This window comes from Rhinopithecus roxellana, chromosome 3 (genome assembly GCF_007565055.1).
Source record: "Rhinopithecus roxellana isolate Shanxi Qingling chromosome 3, ASM756505v1, whole genome shotgun sequence".
Lineage (NCBI taxonomy): Eukaryota > Metazoa > Chordata > Mammalia > Primates > Cercopithecidae > Rhinopithecus > Rhinopithecus roxellana.
This window is the reverse complement of record NC_044551.1, coordinates 2997039-3009214: the sequence shown is the minus strand read 5'-3', so window position 1 is coordinate 3009214 and position 12176 is coordinate 2997039. Positions and strand designations below refer to the sequence as shown.

Sequence of the window (12176 nt, the reverse complement as noted above, 5' to 3'; positions counted from 1 at the left end):
GATAAATATTGATAGAATCATGGACTTTGTGGCATTTTAATTTACCCTATTCTGATCCTGTTCTCTCTAGCTCTGTGGTAGTTTTGAAAAGCAACAGCTCATGATGCCAGTGAAAACCAGCAGCTGGACAGTCTCTGGAGGGAGCAAAGTGGGTTTGGAGCTCCTCCAAAGCTCCATTTACAGAGAATTGTCATTATTTGACCTGTCTGTTAGTTTCATGGAAGACCCCACTCACAATGTTTGTTTTTATTTAACCTGAGTCAGAGCTTGCCCGCTTTCTCCAGGAGGATTTGTTGAAAACAGTCAATGGCAATTGTTTAGTATCCTAGCTACCTGAGATAATAGATAACAGTTTGACCAAACAATAGCCCAATCAAAAAGCTTAAAAGGAAAATCTGGGAAATGAAATGACCAAAAGCCATTTTAAAAAGGTCCTTCACATTCCTGGGAATCTAGAAGGCCATGCTCATGTGTAAGGCTGTGCACATGCCCAGGAGAGACTTGAGAAGGATTTGTGCTCTCACCTCTAACTGACCTTAAGGCTGTGCCCAGGCAGGAGGTAAGTGCTAAAGCAGAGTTGTAAACTGACTGATGGAGTGTTGATGCCTCTCTCAAGATGCATACGGAGTTTCTTGGCAAAGACTTATTGATTCCATAAGTTAAAGAAAATATCTGTCTACTTAGTTGCTGATTACCATGCTTACCAGGTAGATACTTCAGCAGCCACAGATGACAATGAATGCAGTATTTATAGAATTACTTCAGAAAAGTCACTGAATAAACAAACAGCAGCAACAGCAGCAACAACAACAAATCCTGGAGAGAGAAAAATATCTGATTTCCAGAGTTCCCATGCTATGTTATTTAAAATGTCCAATTTCCAACAAAAAAAATTATATAACATTGAAATAAATAAGAAAGTATGGCTCATACACAAGAAAAAAAGCAATCAATAGAAATTGTCCCTGAGGAAGCTCAGACATTAGACTTACTATACAAAGACTTTACATCAGCTATTTTAAATATGTTCAAACAACTGAAGGAAATTATGTCTAAAGAACCAAAGAAAAATATGAGAACGATTTCTCACCAAATAGAGAATATCAATAAAGTGACATAAAATAGTTAAATTTAAAACCAGATAGAAATTCTGAGGAGGAAGCATGATGGTGGGGAATTGCCTCAATGCTCAAAATAATTCAGAGATTAGAGTCAGGATGATGGATCACCTTAGTAGACTTTGTAACAGATGGGAAAAGTGATGAAGGGCATGATGGGCTCAGACTTCATGGTTTCCAAGCAATTCATGGGCCTGGGCTGTGTTTTTTAGAGGTGTGGGCCTCATGCCACATGCATGCAGCATTCTGTTGCTTCCTTATCACTCTTGTCAAGGGTGATGTGAGAATAGAGAAGGTGGCTTTTTCTGGATTATTTGAGCTTGGGGGCTCTGTCTTGACTCCTGGAGCACGTGGATAAATGTTGCATTAAAAAATATCTGGAGAATTCTTCAGAAATGAAATTTTCCACAAAAACATTAATTTTTATTGTAGTATCTTTAGGGTTTCTATTTGAACCTATCTTATAACGATAGAACTGTTATTTATATATTAAATATGTTTGCACTATAAAACACACATACAAAATGCACATACATAATTTATGTATGCATGCATTATCTAAACTGTTCGTAATTGGATAGTTCTTTTTTTTATTTATTTTTATTTTTTATTTTTTTTTTTGAGACAGAGTCTCCCTCTGTCGCCCAGGTTGGAGTGCAGTGGCCGGATCTCAGCTCACTGCAAGCTCCGCCTCCCAGGTTTACACCATTCTCCTGCCTCAGCCTCCCGAGTAGCTGGGACTACAGGCGCCCACCACCTCGCCTGGCAAGTTTTTTGTATTTTTTAGTAGAGATGGGGTTTCACCGTGTTAGCCAGGATGGTCTCGATCTCCTGACCTCATGATCCACCTGCCTCGGCCTCCCAAAGTGCTGAGATTACAGGCTTGAGCCACCGCGCCCGGCCAATTGGGTAGTTCTTAACCACTTGCTTTTGAACAGTAATCTGGGTCTTCTTACTTAGTAAGGTGGTAGGCACTCACACCAACACATAGGAAATCTTATGTCCCTGTGTGCAAGAAATTCAGGCTACTGTGGCTTCATAGAAGGTGCTGTATGGGGCTAAGAAATGAGTGGGCAAGCAATTTCTCCATCTATAGAATAAGGAGTCTGGAATTAGCTATCATCCCTTTCAGCTCTAGGTTTCTGTTATTCAACCCAGGTAAAATGGACCTTTGGATCTGGCCATTTGTTGTAGTTACTATTTTCCTTTTGTTCTTATCCTTCGGGGTTGAAATGCTTTTCCCAGAGCTCAAATGGTCTATTTTGCCTCTGATAATTTCCAAACTGTGAAATCTGTTTCCTGTGTAGTTTGCCATAGCCATGGAAAAGCCATGGTTTTTAGTGCAGACTTTTATGTATTCCTTTCCCTTTGGATCTCTAACATTATGAAGCTGGCTCATAATTTGCTGGGCATTTGTTTTGGGATTTGCATAAAGTTGATCAACTAAAATAGTGCTAACAAAATTATTACAAAGTTAGCATGATGAAACAGAGGTGTTTATATAGGATGTGTGATGTGTCGGGAAGCAAGTCTATTCAGTAAAATCTGAAGAAAGCTGGGAAGGAGAACTGGTGAGCAGGATGATCTAAAAGGCTAATGTTGACTGTGCATTGGGTGCCAGGCACTGGGCTAGGTATGTTATATATGTTAGAGCTAATCTTCATAAAACCCTATGAGATGGATTCTTATTTTTATTTTTCAGTTAAGAAATTTGAGCTCAATAAACTCACACAGTTTTGAACAACTTAGTAGTTGTTCAAAAGTGGACAGCTATTAAGGAAGAGAACTAGGATTTAAATACTTGTCTCTCTTATTCCAGGGTCTATCATTGTTCCACTATTCCAAAATGATTCTAAAGAATAAGAGCATAGAATGTTAGGGCTCAAAGTGCCCTTGGAGATTATTCAGCCTTTCATTTTGTACTATTCAGAACTGAAATCCATCTGGATGACCTGATTTGTCCAAGATTATGAAAGGTGATAGGACCCTTGAGTGTCGTGTGTAGGAGTCAGAAGTACCACAAAAAGCTGTTTAAAAAAAATAAAAGAAAGTTATATCATTTTCTGTTGAACCTATGGTTTATTCTTCACAGGTTTTTGTCTTTGCTAATGACAGTCTTTTCACACCAAATTCTAAAACAAGTGTGACCTACACTTTCTCCTAGCCATCCCAAACTTTTCTTTCATCTCACAGCAGAACTCTCAGCTTCCTGCATATTAACCTGAAGCCTAACTGTGTTAAATCTGTTTAGAATTTCAGCCTGTACATTCCTGTTAAAATCTTCCATTTGTGTGGGAACCACCAATGGTGAAGATGGTGAGAACAAGGGTCTCATCATCTTATGGTAAATGAGCTCATGTCAGCCTTCTCCATTTACTTCAGGGTATTACAAATGTTGACACAGCATTTCTTTTAGACTTCAACTTTGTAAATTGTTGACTTATACTCTCTTCTTGTGTGGAAGTTTCTACATTTCCTCATCACCCAAGTTATTGACAATTGCGTATTATTCTCATGGCAGAATTATCAACTTCATCTTCGGAATTCTGTTTTGAGATTTAAAATTTTGTTTACAACTCAGTTTTCTACTTGCATTCCTCTTTTATTCAAAGAAAAAAATAAAAGTTATGAATTAACACAGTGTTATGAAAGGTGTAATCATGGCATAAAATCTTCTGGGGGATGGTTATAGAGTTTTACATAAGCACATGTGTGTTTAAAGCTTGAATTACACATTACAGCTCAAGACCAAATATGTGCTCTTCACATCTCAGTAATGGATGTTTGGTAGTTTTGATATAGTTTGGTGAGTTTTTAGGTTAGGGAGAGATAAACGTTCTTTTTCTGATTCAGGTGATTAAAGTCCTGCCTATAAAAATATCATTTATTTTGGCTAGGGTATTTTGTTTGCTGACAACAGGTCTTTAGAAGGCAAAAAGAACCAGCTCACTGACTGGGGGCTCTTAAGATATTTCTGGTCTGGATTACTTGGAATCAGGGGTCTCAGAAGTCACAGACCTCCCAAAAGAAAAAGAGAGAGAAAGAGAGAGAGAGACAGAAAGAGAGACAGAGAGAGAGAGAGTCTATAGGTGGACTTAGGCCAGTGAAATACCCAGCAAGTCTGAGTGTCTTGTGACTTTTCACCTTCTTGGTGCAAAGTCACATTTTGTACACATGCAGAGTTGTGAAGATGGGCTGCCCCTGTCCAGAATGTCAAGAACAAAGTTATCTGTCCACCTGAGGAGTAAAATGTAAAATGGAGCCCTGAATCCCAACAAATGATTCATCTGTCTGCACAATTCAATGAGCTTGCCTTCATGTCTTCCTCCTAAGCTTAAACCATAACTTCTGGGACTGGATCCTGGGGAAAACATGGTTCTCATCTGTCATCCTAACTCTAGGTAAACATAGACACAGGCAGTGCTAATGTCTACAGTGCAAAAATTGATTTTAGTAAATCCTCACTTAAAGTGCTATTTGTAGTCTTTCTTTGATTAATAACTGCTACCTGAGGACAGTATATCTTAGGGAGAATTAACACTCTGTCAAATTCTTCAGTTGGCTAGATACTGAGAGTAAGTAGAGAGAAAACAGAGTCCCTTCTCACAAGTGAAATTCAAGTCCTATTTCTTACTGGAAAGCAAGAATGAGTGGAGATAATCCAACATTTCAAATGTCTATCATTGATAACTGGAGGTAAGCATGACCGTGCTTCAAAATGTATTCCCAGAGTTCTACTTTTAGCTTCAGTTTAGATTTTAGTCCTGCCATATGATATTATGATCATGAAGTAATGAGTTATTTTATTTTAAAGAACTCCTGAATGTTCCAAGATTCTCTAGTGATGTTGAGTTTTTTCACCCCAGGATTTGGCCATGAAGCAAAGCAAAGTTACCTCTATTTTCTCATTTGCTTCCATCCAGGAGCCATTGCTAGTGATCACATGAGAACAAAGACCCTTGATACGTAATAACCGTTAAATGCCAAGATTCTGGCTGCCATTGCCAGTGCCTTGTTGGAGTCTTGGAACTTAGCTTCTGGGTCAAAGCATCTAGAAAGCAGTTTGATTAATATATGCATTAAAAATGCATGCCCATGTTGCAAAATAAACTGGAAAAATAAATAGCAGTTTCTTTGCCTGGCTTTGGTGGTGTATTGCTTTGGATAGAATTCCAAATGGAAATTCAGATGGCTCTTAAAACAAGATAGTGAGCATTCAGATCCCTGAGTTGAGGCTGCAGATAAAATTTGAAGCAGAGTACAGATTAGAGGGATAGTGGTCTGCAGTCGGACTGTTGCCAGTCTCTCAGCTGGTGGTGTCAAGTGGTTCTCTAGCTTACTCTGTGGAGCTCAGTGTTCTTCACTCATCATAAGGGCAACCTGAAAAAATGGGACTTGTATAACTGTCTGCCCTATTTCTTTTCTTAAAAATGCTTTAGAAACTGTAAAGTTCTCTACAAATATAAGGTATTGTTCTGCCAACTGCATAGGGTTTAATAGTATCCTCCAAAACTCACATTCACTTGGAACCTCAGAATGTGACCTTATTTGGAAATAGGGTCTTTGTGTATGTCATTAGTTAAGATGAAGTCATACTGGATAGGGTGGGTCCTAAGTCCAATGTCTGATGTTCTCATAAGAGAAGAGGACTCTCATGAACAGAGATGCATAGGAAAAAAGGTCGTGTGATGATGAGAGCAGAGATGGAACAGTGCAGCTACAACCTAAAGAACACCAAGGACTGCTGGCAATGACCAGAAGCTAGGAAAGGCATGGAGCAGAGGCATTCCCAGTAGATGACAGTAACAAGCCTCAGTTGTGACAACCAAAAAAGGCTTCTCTCAGAGTCTCCAGAGAAAAACAATCCTGCTGACACCTTGATTTCAGACTTCTGGCCTCCAGAACTGTGGGGGAATAAATTTCTGCTACTTTAAGCCACTGGATTGGTGATAATTTGTTAAGGCAGTGCCAGGAAATTCTCGTACCTCTTTTGGAAGATAACTACTTTGTGTCCCACACTATGCTAAGACAGATATGAAGAATACAAAAGTTGATCAAGATGTATCCAAGGATGGGCAGGAGGTTTTTATGTCTGATTTTTTTTTTTTTTTTTTGGCCTGATCATAGACATTTTTGACCAGCTCATCTTATTTGGTTAGAATAGGCAAATGGGTTTCTAGAAGAAAAACTGGGTTGTTATGGATTAAGGTGATGGATGGGTTATATATGTCAGGAGTCTACTTTAGTTGCAAGTAACCCCCCAAAATCAAATTCAAGTGAAATTTAACAGATATCATTAGGTCTCTTTCTCCACATCTCAACTTTCTTTCTCTTTTTCTGCTGACTTCAACTTCTCTTGTTGCAGATGGCTTCTCCATGGAAGCTTCCTTCCAGGGAGCCACAAGGAGCACAGATGCAGGCAAGTCCAGTTTATTTTGTCCTCGCTGGCACATCTTACAGCAGTGGTTCCTAACTAGGGTTAATTTTGCACCCCACCGCCGTGGAAATTTGGCAATGTCTAGAAATATTTTTGGTTGTCACAACTGGGACTTGTTGCTGGCATCTATTGGGAATGCTGCTGACCATCCTAGAATGTACAAGACAGCTCCCATAACAGACAGTTATCCAGAACAAAATGTCAAGAGGGCCGATATTGAGAAACTCTGTCTTAGAACATCTTTCCTGAAAGTCCTGGTGGAGATGTTTCAAGAGGACTCCGATCTGCCAAGTTTTGGTCATGTGCCCAACCTTTACCCAATCAAAGTGGCCAGAATAACAACCACTGGCCATATCATTGACCAGGTGTGGGGCCAAACGATCAACCCCTCAAGACCCCATAGACGATGGGTTTTCTCCAAAGGGAAGAACACTTGGGAGGAAATGTGTGCTCACTACAAATTTGGTTTAAGGACAGGTGGAGGAGCTCAGACTCTTTGGACTAAATATTACTTATTACCTAAAGGAAATGAGGCAATCTTGATCATGACTCACCTCCAAAGCAGCACTCTGAGGGCTCTATTATGTCTTCAGTAAATGTTTATTGGAGGTCTTGTCTGCGCCAGGTTCTGGGCCCAGGAAGGTGAACTTCACTGTCAGAGCTGAAGCTTGCAAGCTATACAGCAGTGGAGGTGGGGAATATGGGGATATAAGCAAACACCCACACAAAACTGCTAAGAAAGAGAAGAGCCCATGAGAGAGAGTAATAAGAATGATGTATTTTGGGTAAATGGGAAACATCATAAGGCATAAGTAAGAGCAAAGGTGATAACTGTGGGTTTGTGCAGAAATGTCAGCTAGTGGCTACTGGTTGGGACTAAGGCTGTCTGTCCCTAACCTAGACAGATCCATTTTAAATAGTCATTGGTTTTGGAAAGCAGAGAGTTGGTTTATTTTTGTCTCTCTAATCTGATTCTGAGAAGACCATGAAAGAAAACAGAGAACGCAAAATACCTAAATTGTTCTAATTTAATAGAGGCTTAAAGGAAGACAGACTATTAAAAGTGCCTGAGGAAGTCTCACCTAAGAACTGCAGCATGTGTCTGCAATAAGGTTTCAGAGCCCTGTCCCTGCACACACAGCTGTCTCTTCATAGGAGCACTAATGGGAGAGAGTGGATTTAACTGTGTGATGCTGTTGACCTTGGCCAGAGAATGCCAATGTTAGTTAGGAACAGGTCAGAGAGGGAACATGACTTAAAAAAAAAACTACAAGTTTCCCATTTAAAGTACGTAATTCAATGGTTTTTAGTATATTCACAGATACGTGCAACGATCATCACAATCCATCTTTAGATAATTTTCAACACCCACTATTGGCGTAGCTCTTCTTTTTCCCCAACTCCCCAGCATTAGGTGACACCAATCTGCTTTCTGTCTCTAGGATTTGCCTGTTCCAGACATATCATACAGATGGAGTCACATAGTATGTGGCCTTTTGTGTCACATATTATGTGTCTTACCAGTCACATAGTATCTGACTTCTTTCACTTAGCATGTATTTTCAAGATCCATCCACACTGTAGTATATATCAGTATGTCATTCCTTTTTATGGCTGAATAATATTCCATTATAGAGATGTACCACATTGTACTCATCCATTCATCAGTCAGGGACATTTGAGTTATTTCCAGCAATGATTTTTATTAGTTTTATGTGCCAGGGGAGCAAGGGAAGTGATGAGGCCAAATCCATCCCATGGTTGAGCTACCTGTAAGCCACTCTGGCCATGTGGTAGGTAGGGCAGAGACGTCTTTCACTTGATGGTGGCTCAGGGCTTGTTTGTACATTTCAATTGTCAGAAATGTCCCCTGCCCTTCTTCCATGGACATCTGGATTTGGTTATGCCAACTACTCAGCACCTTTTGCAACATCATTAGTTCCTGTGTTGTCCTTTCCTCTGACGCTGTAGATTTATCATTGTCAGTGGTTTTGGCTCCACCAGCCTCAAACAGTATCTCTTCAAGTGCTAGATAACCTCTGCAGCAGTGCAGAGATTTGCAGCATAATCTTGTATAATAAACTCCTATGTAGTTGCCTCATTTTGCATTTATAAACCTTTGATATTCAACAGTGTCATTCAGTGTTAATGATTCCTATAGGCATCATACCTTACGATTTTAAAAATCACTTTGACATATTAACCCATTTAATTTTCATTTCTGTGCTGAGAGGTAAGAAGTTTAACATTACTGTCCTCACTTGGCAGAAAAGTTGAGACTCAGAAGCCTCGAGGAAGCCATAGCATTGGCTCCAGAATCCAGGTTTCCTGACAGATCCTCCATTCCTCTTTCCTAAGGGACCACACTGATTTCCTCGGTGCCATGCAAACCACAGCAAAATGTGACCAAATTGGTCTGCAAAGGACAACACCTGTGCATATGTATCGGGGTCCTGAATCCTTTCGCTATCCCAGTGGAGGGACACTGAAGCCTTACTCTTATTTGGAGATAGTACTTGTGTCTTTGTTCCTGCCTGCTTTTCCTCAGTACCACAGATATATTGAAAATGCCACTTAGCCTAAACCAGGGAGTTGAATGGGTTTTCACAATCTCAGTGACTAGCTAATTGTAGCTGCTGGGCACATGCTCTTATTTCTGTTGACGTACTGTAGGAGTGCCAGGACTGGAAAGTGTTGTCTGTGGGAAGGAGAGAGACACCAGCAAGAGGGGAGACAAATGGGCTCAAGGTAGTGGAGGGAGGGTTTTGTTCTTGGTAGTGTTTTCTTTGTTTAACTATTGTGAAGTGGTAAAATTGTTTCTGATTTTCCATTTAACTGCTGTTGGAAAACCAGGAGAGCATGCATAGCATCAATACATGTTTGTCTTTAATTCTCATTTTGAGCTTTTGTTTTAACTCTTTTTTCCTGTAAGCTACTGTTAAATATGCAAACCAGTTAACCTATCTTTCATCTCTTTCATTTATCCTCCCAGCTTCCAAAATAACAGAGGTAAAATTGTACCTATTTTCCTATCCTCCTCACAAAAGACATAAAAATCACAAAAATTATGCAATCACCACTCAGCAACTGAAGTACCAAGATGTCAGGATGATCCATCCATAGACACAATAATAGCCGGTGTTTGACATAAGTTTGTCCTGCCCAGTAAACTCCATGTCAGTAAGATTATGCCCTATTGTTAGTTTCTGCATCCTCAGGCAGGGCCCACCCAGCATGGGGACTTCACAGAGCAGGCATTCCATAAATACTTGCGGGATGAGTGAATCAGTGCACATAGTAGGCTCAACAAACATTTGATCGATTCCATCCACTTTTCTCCAGTTTAAAATAGTTTTGTCACCAGGGCACAGTGGCTCAAGCCTGTAATCCCAGCACTTTGGGTGGCTGAAGCAGGTGAATTGCATGAGTTCAAGGCCAGCCTGGGTAATGTGGCAAAACCCCATCTCTACAAAAAATACAAAAATTAGTTTTCCATGGTCCTCACAGCCTGGTCAGCCAGTTGCTCCTCATAGTCTTCCCAAAGGAGATCATTATTCCCTACAATGGCCTTCAGCTCCTCATGACCATCCCACTTGCTGCTGTAGATCTCCTACAGGGTTTCTGACACTCTTTTTGAACTTTCATGTATCACTTAAGCTGCACTAAGGAAGTTCTCAAGGTCCTTGTATAGCTTGTGGTCTTCTGCCTGTTGTTAGTAGAAGTTGTTAGTGCTTTGTTCAAATCGTTCACCTTTGGTTTACTACTTGGCCCAGTTCAGTGATATTAAGGAGAGAATTGCCAAGTGGGGTTGAAAACTTGTGGATTATGATGGTGCCCGACATTACCTGGACTCAGTGCAGAATGCCAAGAAGAAAGATGAGGCCAAGACTTCCAAGACAGAGGAAGAGTTCAACAAAGCCCAGACTGTGTTTGAAGATCTGAACTAAGAACTACTAGAGGAGCTGCCTATTCTTTATAATAGTCATATTGGCTACTATGTGACCATCTTCCAAAACATTTCCAACTTGAGGAATGTCTTCTACAGGGAAATGAGCAAGCTGAACCACAGTCTCTAGGAGGTGATGAGCAAACTGGAGAAGCAACATTCCAATAAAGTGTTTGTGGTAAAGGGACTATCAAGCAGCAGCAGGCGCTCTTTAGTCATTTCTCCCCCGGTTCAAACATTTGTGGTCTCCAGTCCTCTTATCTCACCTACTAGTCCCTCTACACTTTCCTTGAAGAGTGAGAGTGAATCTGTCTCAACAACTGAAGATCTGGCACCTGATGCAGCCCAGGGGGAAGATAATTCTGAGATCAAGGAGCCCTTAGAAGATGAAGAAATAGAAAAGGAAGAATCTGAAGCAAGCTCCTCTGAGGAAGAAGAGCCTCTACCAGCCTGCAATAGCCCCACCCAGGCCCAGCTCTCGCCTACCATTGAGAGTGGCAAGTCCCAGGAGGAAGTTCTCCCTAGCTCCCCAGCTCCATCACCAGGCAGAGCCCTGAGCCCTTCAGGGAAGCCTTCATCATCTGCTGCAGAAGTAGTCCTTTGAACTTGCACCATAAGTGAAGGATCTGAACAACCAAAGAAGACAGCCTGTCTCCAGAGGACCTCAGCACCCCGTAGTAGGCCTCCTTCACCCAGAGATACTCCAAGCCCCAGGCCCTCCTCAAGGAACATACCCTCCAGCCCTCCAGCCTCTGGAGGGGGTTCACCCACCAGCCCTAGGGTCTCCTTGGGGACTGAGACTCCAAGTCCTAGGACCTCCCTAGAGGTCTCTCCTAATCCAGAACCACCAGAGAAACCAGTAAGAATTCGTGAGGTCAAAGAAAATGAAAACATCCACAATCAGAACCCCAAAGAACTTTGCACTTTTCCCACCTTAATGATATCTCAGATTGCTTCAGAACCTGGAGAGGCAAAGAAGATGGAAGACAAGGAAGAGGATAATAAGCTTGTCTTAGCTGACTCCTCAGAGGGCCAAGACCAGTTTAAAGTCTCCATGGTACCAGACAAGAGCAACTTCACAGCACCTGAACCTCAAGAAGAGGTACCTACAAGTGAAAATGCACAACTCTGAAGAGAAACTGCCAAGACTCCTCTTACCCCACCCCTCCCCAAAGAAGCTCTTCAACCAGAGGGTATAGGTCAGAGGGATATAAGAGCCAGCATCCATCCCTGGGTTCTCAGTAGGAATGCTGGTGCTCTCCAAAGACCTGGCATTAATGGAGGTGGAGAAGCAGCCTTATGGGAAAGATGGAGGGAGGCAGGCTGGGGAGAAGAGAACACTAGACTCAGGGAATATTTAATTCAGGCTTTAGCATTACTAGAATAAGACTTTATACATTAACTAAAGTGAAACCATAATCACTATAAAAAGCAAAAGCATCTATAGATAGACACTTATCTATACAGAGACATAATCACACATACTAAGAGATAGTGAACAAATCTGTCTTTGACTTATGACCCATTTTGCAAGACTTAAAGCCAGAAGAACACATTTTCAGATTGCTAAATAAAGTCTGATTCTGACAAAAAAAAAAAAAAAAATACAAAAATTAGCTGGGTGTGGTGGCAGGCACCTGTAGTTCCAGCTACTTGGGAGGCTGAGGTGGGAGGA

General features: G+C 41.1%; 1 pseudogene; it reads left to right on the top strand.

Annotated features, from left to right (window-relative positions):
- Window positions 1–10424: 10424 nt before the first annotated feature.
- On the top strand, window positions 10425–11633 carry LOC104653761 (annotated as a pseudogene).
- The last annotated feature ends 543 nt before the right edge of the window (window positions 11634–12176 follow it).